Genomic DNA, 8,977 nt, shown 5'->3' with positions numbered 1-8,977 from the left:
GGTTTTCATGTTTTTTTTTTTTTTTTTTTTTTTTTTTTTTTTTTTTTTGCGTGTGGATGTGTAACTTTTCCGGCTCTATTTGTTGAAAAGACTATATTTGCTCCATTGTATTACCTTTGCTCTTTTGTCAAAGATCAGTTGAATATACTTATGTGGTTTTATTTCCGGTCTCTTTCTTAGTTTCATTGATCTATTTGTTTATCTTTCTTTTTAAGATTTTATTTTTAAGTATTCTCTTCACCCAATATGGGGATCAAACTCACAACCCCTAGATTCAGAGTTGTATGGTCTACCTGCTGAGCCAGCCAGGCGCCCCTATTTGTTTATTGTTTAAACAGTACCATACTGTCTTGATTATCATAGCTTTAAACTAACTATTGAAGTTGAGTGACATCAGCTTTCCAACTTAGTTCTTCTTTAATATTTTGTTGGCTATTCCACATGTTTTGCCTCTCCCTGTTAACTTAATTATCACTTTGTTTATATCCACAAAATAATTTGATGGGATTTTGATTGAGATTTTAGTAAATCTGTAGATCAATTTGGGAAGAACTGATATCTTTACAAGTTTTTCTATCCATGAATATGGAATTTCCCTCTATTTAGTTTTTCTGTGGTTTTGTTTGTCAGAGCTTTGCAGCTTTCCTCATAGATCTTGTACATATTTTATTATATTTATACCTATGTATTTTATTTTACATGTTATAATGTAAAGGTATTGCATTTTTTAATTGAAATTACACTCGTTCGTTACTGGTGTATAAGAAAGCTATTTACTTTGATTAGCCAAATTTCCCAAACATTCTGATTATTTTTACCCCCAATCCACAGTCACAGTTCTTTTGGAGAAGGCTGGGAGAAAGATCAACAGTCTAAATTTTTGGCATTGTACCAGGTTTCTTTCTCAAGAGGCCTGGAGTCATTTGCATTCTTTATATTCTGGGTTTAAAATCTGGCTCAAGTCAGAATTGATTGAGGAATGTTTGATTCTCCTTTTTATTATCAGTCTAGTTAGTCTTTTCTTCAATTGACATAAAACTTTTTTGATTATACAGTTTAAGTAAGAATTTAACAATTTTCTTATCTGTTTCACTTCTAGGAACATGATGAACTAGCCAATGCCATAGGTCTGCAATAGGCAGACGATTCTGACTGTTGATTTTACTCTGCCGTCCATTACAGCAACCATAACCATTTTGCTATTGGCAGTTGATTGCTGCCACTTGGTCAGTGCCAACCTCTGATCCATTGACTCCCATTGCTTATAGTTTTCACATTTTAATGACTCTAGTTCCTATTCCAAGGTCTGGCCTGCACAGATAACCAATTATGAAGGGCATCAAGGTTGGCAAGACCACCTTCACAAATTTATTTCTTCATAGTATTAGTGAAAGGCTTGTTTTCCAGATTTTCCTAGTGTGGGTGTATAAATCTTAAATAACAAGTGCAGTATAACATTCCAAGCCCCCTAAGGCTTTGAATCCTTTTCTCTACATTAAAATAAGGAAGGTCCCACATTTCCAGTTATTTAGCAATGGGCCAATTTTTAATCGATATATGCAGCTAACCAACCAAAGAATCTGTCAGAGCCCTTTATAAGATTTTATTTATTTGTCAGAGAGAGAGCACGAGCAGGGGGAGTGGCAGGCAGAGGCAGAGGGAAAAGCAGGCTCCCTGGTGAGCAAGGAGCCTAATGTAGGACTTGATCCCAAGACCCTAGGATCATGACCTGAGCCGAAGGCAGATGCTTAACCAGCTGAGCCACCCAGGCATCCCTGTTAGAGCCCTTCATAATGTCTGAGCTACAGTATCAAATGAGGAGTCTGTTTAGTTAGCCCATATCAATAAATTCCTCCTGATCCAAATTTATGTTTCTTCCAGTATTCCACATCCTCTATGTACATTCTTACTTGTGTTTGCTGTATTGCTGTCTGTATAAATTTGAAACCTCAAGCCATTAGTTTGGAATGTAGTGTATCTCATTGCAGGTCACACTTTGAACCTTACCATTAAGGGCCTTCTGGGACATTTATTTAGTTATCAGTCTGAAGGCAAAGAGAGGTGGTGTGGTTGGGTCCTGAGGAGAATCAGTATTATCTTGAAACTCAGCTGCCTAAAGGCTGCCACTATTGTTTTGTTAATCCCTGTTTCCAATCGGGAGAGAGAAGGAAGCCTCTTGCATTGGTAAAAATGGTTCATCAGAATTTAGGGTCTTTTTTTTTTTTTTAATTCATTTATTTGACAGAGATAGAGACAGCCAGCAAGAGAGGGAACACAAGCAGGGGGAGTGGGAGAGGAACAAGCAGGCTCATAGCGGAGGAGCCTGATGTGGGGCTCGATCCCATAACACCGGGATCACGCCCTGAGCCGAAGGCAGACGCTTAACCGCTGTGCCACCCAGGCGCCCCAGAATTTAGGGTCTTAATGACCCCAGCTTCATTAAACTCTTTCCACATTTTCCCATCCCATTTTATAGTATCCTGTTCTTTCCAAATCAGTGTATTCACTTTAACAATAGATAGGCTCTGAGCTTGGGAGTTTGTGTTGTAATTCATCCAGTCGGAATGCAATTCTGTGTTTGATTTTTTAGAATTCTCAGCCCTTTGGCTATACAAAATAAATGTGTCCTTCATGGAGTACATAGAAGCTTTTAGGGCATTTATGTGGCACTTGAGCTGGAAATTCAAATCCCTAAGCTCATACTTTTCTTTCACCACTTTGTCCCGTGGTCTTAGAGAATATCCAACCCACTAACCAACTTCAATATATTTGTTCATTTTCCAAAAATTATTGAAAGTATCACATTTACAGGCACCCAGTTTATTATTTTTTTTTTAATGAAGTAGTTGGTTAAGAGTATCCAATTTTGCGGGGCGCCTGGGTGGCACAGCGGTTAAGCGTCTGCCTTCGGCTCAGGGCGTGATCCCGGCGTTATGGGATCGAGCCCCACGTCAGGCTCTTCTGCTATGAGCCTGCTTCTTCCTCTCCCACTCCCCCTGCTTGTGTTCCCTCTCTCGCTGGCTGTCTCTATCTCTGTCAAATAAATAAATAAAATCTTTAAAAAAAAAAAAAAAGAGTATCCAATTTTGCACATACGTATTGTCAGATCGTACTCTGGAGTATGATTGTTTTCTTTACTACCGGAAATGGAGTCCTTAGAGTTTTTAAATCTAATCAGATTGTGCATGTCCCAGTCTAAAGTCAGAAGACTAATGAACCAGAGCCTTTAGTTAGAAAGATGAAATTCTCCCTTCTTCTGCCTTTTGGTGTTATGTAGGCCCTCAATGCTTGGAACTATGCCTACTTACTTTGGGGAGGGCTGTTCTATTTGTTTTTTGGGGGTTGAGTTAAGTTCTTTATTTGAGTACTAACCCTTCATCTGATATGTCATTTGCATATGTCTTGTCCCATTCAGTATTTTGCCATTGAGTGGTTTTTGTGGGGTTTTTTGTAGTTTTTTTTTTCTTTTGAGAGAGAGAACACCCTGGCAAATGGGGGTGGGGAGGAGTTGCAGAAGGAGAGGGAAAGAGAATCTTAAGCAAGCTCCACTCCCTGTGCGGAGCTCCACTTGGTGTTGCCCTTTTGTTTTGTTGATTTTTTTCTTTGCTGTGCAGAAGTGTTTTATCTTGATGTAGTCCCAATAATTCATTTTTGTTTTTATTTCCCATGCCTCAGGAGACATATGTAGAAAAATGTTGCTATTACTGATTTCAAAGATACTACTGCCTGTGATCTCCTCTAGGATTTTTATTGTTTCAGGTCTCACATTTATATCTTAAATCCAATTTGAGTTTATTTTGTGCATGGTGAAATAAAGTGGTCCAGTTTCATTCTTTTGCATATTGCTGTCTATTTTCCCAACACCGTTTTTTGAAGAGGCTGTCTTTTCCCGATTGTATATCCTTTTTTCCTTTGTTGAAGATTAATTGACAATATAATTGTGGGTAAATTTCTGGGGTTTCTATTCGGTTCCAGTATGGTGCCTTTTAACCCCTTGGTGATGTCCATTGAAATCAAGAAAATTGTAATTCCGTTTAGTTTTTTATCTTGTACTTCTGATGTGACATCTAAGATTTACTCCTATATTTTCTTCTTAGAGTCTTCTATTCGTATGCTTCTTAGAGCACTTACATTTAGGTCTACGGACCATTTTCAGTTAGGTTTTTTTATAATGTGAGGAGGTCATTTCCTCCTTTATGTGGATATCAACTTGTACCAGAACCATTTGTTAAAAACTGTTCTTTCCCCCATTGAATCGTCTTGACACTGTTGTTAAAAATCAGTTGACTATAAATAAATAGGCGTTACTTCTGGACTCCATATTCCATTCCATTGGTGTATGTGATTGTCTGTATGCCATTGTCTCTCTTTCTTGATAATTATAGCTGTGTTGTAAGTTTTGAAATATATAACATAAGTCCTCCAACTTTATTCTTTCCCAAGATTGTTTTTGCTATTTTGGTTCCTTTTAATTTCCATGTAAATTTTAGAATTAGCTTGTCAATTTCTGAAAAGAGACAGTTTACATTTTTATTTATTGTATTGAATTTGTAGATCAATTTGAATTTTGTCAATTTTAGCAATAGTAAGTCTTCTTTTCTATGAACATGGGATGTCTTTCCATGTATTTTAATCCTCTTTCATTTCTTTCAGCAATTTTTATAGTTTTCAGAGTTTATTCCTGGGTATTTTATTCTTGTCGATGCTATTGTAACTTGAATTACTTTCTTAGTTTCAGTTTTAGGTTGCTCATTGCTCTTGTATGGAAATTAAATTTATTTGCTTATATTGATTTTGTATCCTGCAGTATTAGTTCTAATAGTTTTTTGGTGTGAATTTGGTAGGATTTAGTACATATAAGATCTTGTCATCTGCAAATAGATATCATTGTATTTATTTGTTTCCTAAATAAAAACCTTGTATATATTTCATTTTCTTGCACAATCAGTCTGTCTGGAAATTCCAGTAGAGTGTTGACTAGGACTAGTGAGAGTAGATATTCTTGTTGTTCTTCTTTTTTTTTTTTTTCTTGTTGTTGTTAGTCTTTTTTTCCCCTGAAGATATATTTATTTATTTGAGAGAGAGAGTGTGAGAGAGCAAGGGGCAGGAGCAGAGGGAGAGAGAGTCTTAAACAGACTCCTTGATTAGCTCAGAGCCTGATGTGGGGCTTGATCCCACAACCTTGAGGTCATGACCTGAGCCAAAACCAAGAGTTGGACACTTAATCAACTGCACCACCCAGGCACCCCCTCTTGTTATTCTTAAGGAGTAAATCACTTAGTCTTTTCACCATTAGGTGTGATGTTAGCTGTGTGATTTTCATAGATGTGTTTTATCAACTCCTGTAACTTTATTTTAGTTTGTTGGTTTTATTATGAAGGGATATTGTGTTTTGTCAAATTGTTTTTCTGTTTATTGATTTTATCATGTGGGTTTTGTCTTTTATTTTGGTGATGTCGTGTATTATATTAATTGATATTCTGATGTTATATACCATACTTCGATGAGTATATTTTCCTTTATTTTGGGAACAGATTTTAATAGTAGTTTGTCATCATTGGCCCTAATCAAGATATGCCAAGGTAGCTATGGAATTCAGAGATATGCAGTGAGAGAAAATAATACCTTTTGAATTTGGCATGTTGAGTTTTATAGGTTTTTTTTTTTACCTATAAATATTTTATGTAGTTATGTTTTCCCTTCGAATCCCAGGTAAGACATAGGTTGTAATTTGATTTCACTTTCATTGACACTATCTACTCATAGAAATGAATAAATATATTGGAGCATCCAGTGCTTTTTCTGGAATATCCACTCTGTAGTCTCTGCTGTGGCCCTTCCATTGGCCTTAGGTTAAATCACTTTTGTCTACATCAAAATCACTAATGGATTAGTGTCAATGCTGGGCTTATGAGTATGTTACCACTGAATTTTTGTGCCATGGCCTATTTTTTATTGTGTGACTATTTTGTTGGATTGAGAATGAAGCTTTAGACCTTTTGACAAGTGTCCGTATTGTATTGACTAGATATTTCCTCCTCATTGGGATCAAAATATGAAATGTAGTCTGGCATAGAAAATGGGAATCTATGTTGGTATATGTTAAATTGTTCAAGTGAATACTGGTAATTCTACCCAGCTAGTTAATTTGTTCAACTATTTGGAGGCACCCAATTTGGTACTGCCTTTTGAATTAAGTGCTACTTCAAGTCAGATGGTCTGCAACAAAGTTATAAGCTAAGATGATTTCAATTCATGGTAGGGTTTGTACATAACTATTTCTAGGTCAAGATGATCTCTTCTATGGCTTTTGATTTTGAACTCTGAGAATGCAAGAGGATTCCTGTTTAAGCACTAGAATAGATTCAACTATTTTTTTTTTTTTTAAGGAAACATTTGGACATGCCTGAAGGCAACCCTGCAGGCAATTCTATGTATAGGTGGGTTAGCTGTATGTCAGCAAGAATATAAGTTAGGTCTCTGAATTATCATATAACATAATGTCAGCCTGGTCTTCAGCTTATCAGATACCTGAAGTTTTTCTTTAATCAATAGCTTGGTATATCAGAATACTGGACAGACTTGTGAGAATTCAATTTTGAAGTGAATGCTATCGAGCTGCTGACAAAAATGCAATTGAGACAGCTGATATATGAGAGCGAATTACTGTGCTACAGTAACTATCAATTCTTCTAGATTTTTATAGTTCTAGTCTCATACCAAGTTTGATCCATAGAATACAATAGACATGGATAATATTAGCTGATTTCCCAGTGGAAATACTTCACTTGCATTACTGTTTAATGGTGCAATTGTGGCTTTCATGTGTAGTCTAATAAGAAAGAGCTGTTTTAATAACCTCTTGTATTTTCTGGGAAAAAAACACTTTGCGAGCTATTGCTATCTATATTCATCAGTATAAATATTAGATAATGGAGGGCACCTGTTTCGCCACAGGTCATGATCTCGGGATTGTGAGATCAAGCCCTACATTGGGCTCCATGCTGGGTGTGGAGCCTGCTTAAGATTCTCTCTCCCCCTGCCCCTTCCCCACTCTCTCACTCTTCCCTCCCCCCAATAAATAAATAAATAAATAAATAAATAAATAAACACAACACACACACACACACACACACAAATAAACATTAGATAATAATATAATATAAATTATCAACTATTAGCCTTTCAACTATAATTCTGCAGATTTTCTTCTGAGTACATAAAATTCAGGACAGCTTTATTTTGAGGAAAGAAAATGTGATAGACAAGTATATTGCATCAGAAAACTTCTCCAGGAAGGGCAAAGCTGGTGTTTCTTTTGGTAGAGTGCATGAGTATTGAAAACTAGTTTTGCAGAACACTGAAAACAAATTAAGAAGTAGATATGAACATTTACTTTACTTTTTATGGTAAGCAGTAGTGTGGTTTCTTAATACAGTATTTAGTATGAGTTTGGTAAGAATCAATTTTTAGGGGTAATTCATGCTCCTTGAATAACTTTGCCAGAGGTGAGTGATACATAAAAGACCACTACATTTTAAATTTTACATAGTTGTTTATGTGAATGTTGCCTTATTGTTTGTGTAGTGTACACGTGGGTTAGCTTTACATTGCTACTTTAGCTCTTTTTCCATTGGAGTTATGATATTTTCAAAAGAATAATTAAAAATTACCAATAATCATGTTTATTCAAAACCTGTGGTCATACATGTATATGTGTGTTTGTGTATGCGTGCGTGCTTGCACTTGTTCTGATTTTAGCTTAAAGCCAATTTGGAAATATTTTTATTTTATGCTGGTTAATTGGTTTTCTTTTTGTGCCTTTATTTTCAATTCCAATGAGGCATACCCAACTATTTCTAACTGAACATTCTGGGCTAAGTGAGATTATATATTTCCATAGATTCCCTTTACCGTGTTTAGGAAATTTCCTTCTAGTGAGAGACTATGGACTCTGGGAAACAAACTGAGGGCTTCAGAGGGGAGGGGAGTGGGGGAATGGGATAGGCTGGTGATGGGTATTAAGGAGGGCACGTATTGCATGGTGCACTGGGTGTTGTACGCACCCAGTGTGGAGCTCAAACTCACAAACTGTAGTGATGCCCCTTATTCATTTGCAATATAGGTAATTTGTCTTGTATTTCTTTTTTTCTTTTTCAGTCCATCTAGTGATTTACTAATTTTATTAAGTTTTTTAAAAGAAAAGTCTTTGGTTCTATTGGTTTTCTTTTTTTTTTTTTTTTAAAGATTTTATTTATTTATGTGACAGAGAGAGAGACAGCCAGCGAGAGAGGGAACACAAGCAGGGGGAGTGGGAGAGGAAGAAGCAGGCTCATAGCGGAAGAGCCTGATGTGGGACTCGATCCCATAACACCAGGATCACGCCCTGAGCCGAAGGCAGACGCTTAACCGCTGTGCCACCCAGGCGCCCCTGGTTCTATTGGTTTTCTGTATAATTTATCCACTTTCTACTTCATTGATTTTTAAGGCTTTTTTCTACTTCTTTTGTGTTTAATTTTCAGTTTAATTTCATATAATATCCTACTAGTTTCCACATAATGTAAGAACCTTAGATTAGTATAATTCCATATTGACTTCCATTATACATACTTGTGATATATTTTATTTATACATATGTTAATAAACCTCATAATAAATTATTATACACATATATGGAATATTTTATTTTTATTGAGTATATGTTTTTATAGTTACCTACATACTTAACCTTTCTGATGCTTTTCATTTTTCTTGACATTCTGGGCTTTCGTTTGGTATTATACACTTTGGCCTGAACAACTGCTTTTTAAAAGTATTTCTTGTGGTGTAAGACTATTGGAGACAAATTCTTTGGCTTTTGTATGTGTGCAAATATATTCATTCAGTCTATTTTTGAAATTTAATTTTGTGGGGTGCCTGGCTAACTTAGTCGGTAGAGCATGTGACTCTTGAACTTGGGATTGTGAGTTTGAGCTCC

This window comes from Ursus maritimus (assembly GCF_017311325.1).
Source record: "Ursus maritimus isolate PB19 chromosome X unlocalized genomic scaffold, ASM1731132v1 scaffold_X1, whole genome shotgun sequence".
Taxonomy (NCBI): Eukaryota; Metazoa; Chordata; class Mammalia; order Carnivora; family Ursidae; genus Ursus; species Ursus maritimus.
Note: the sequence above shows the minus strand (reverse complement) of the source record.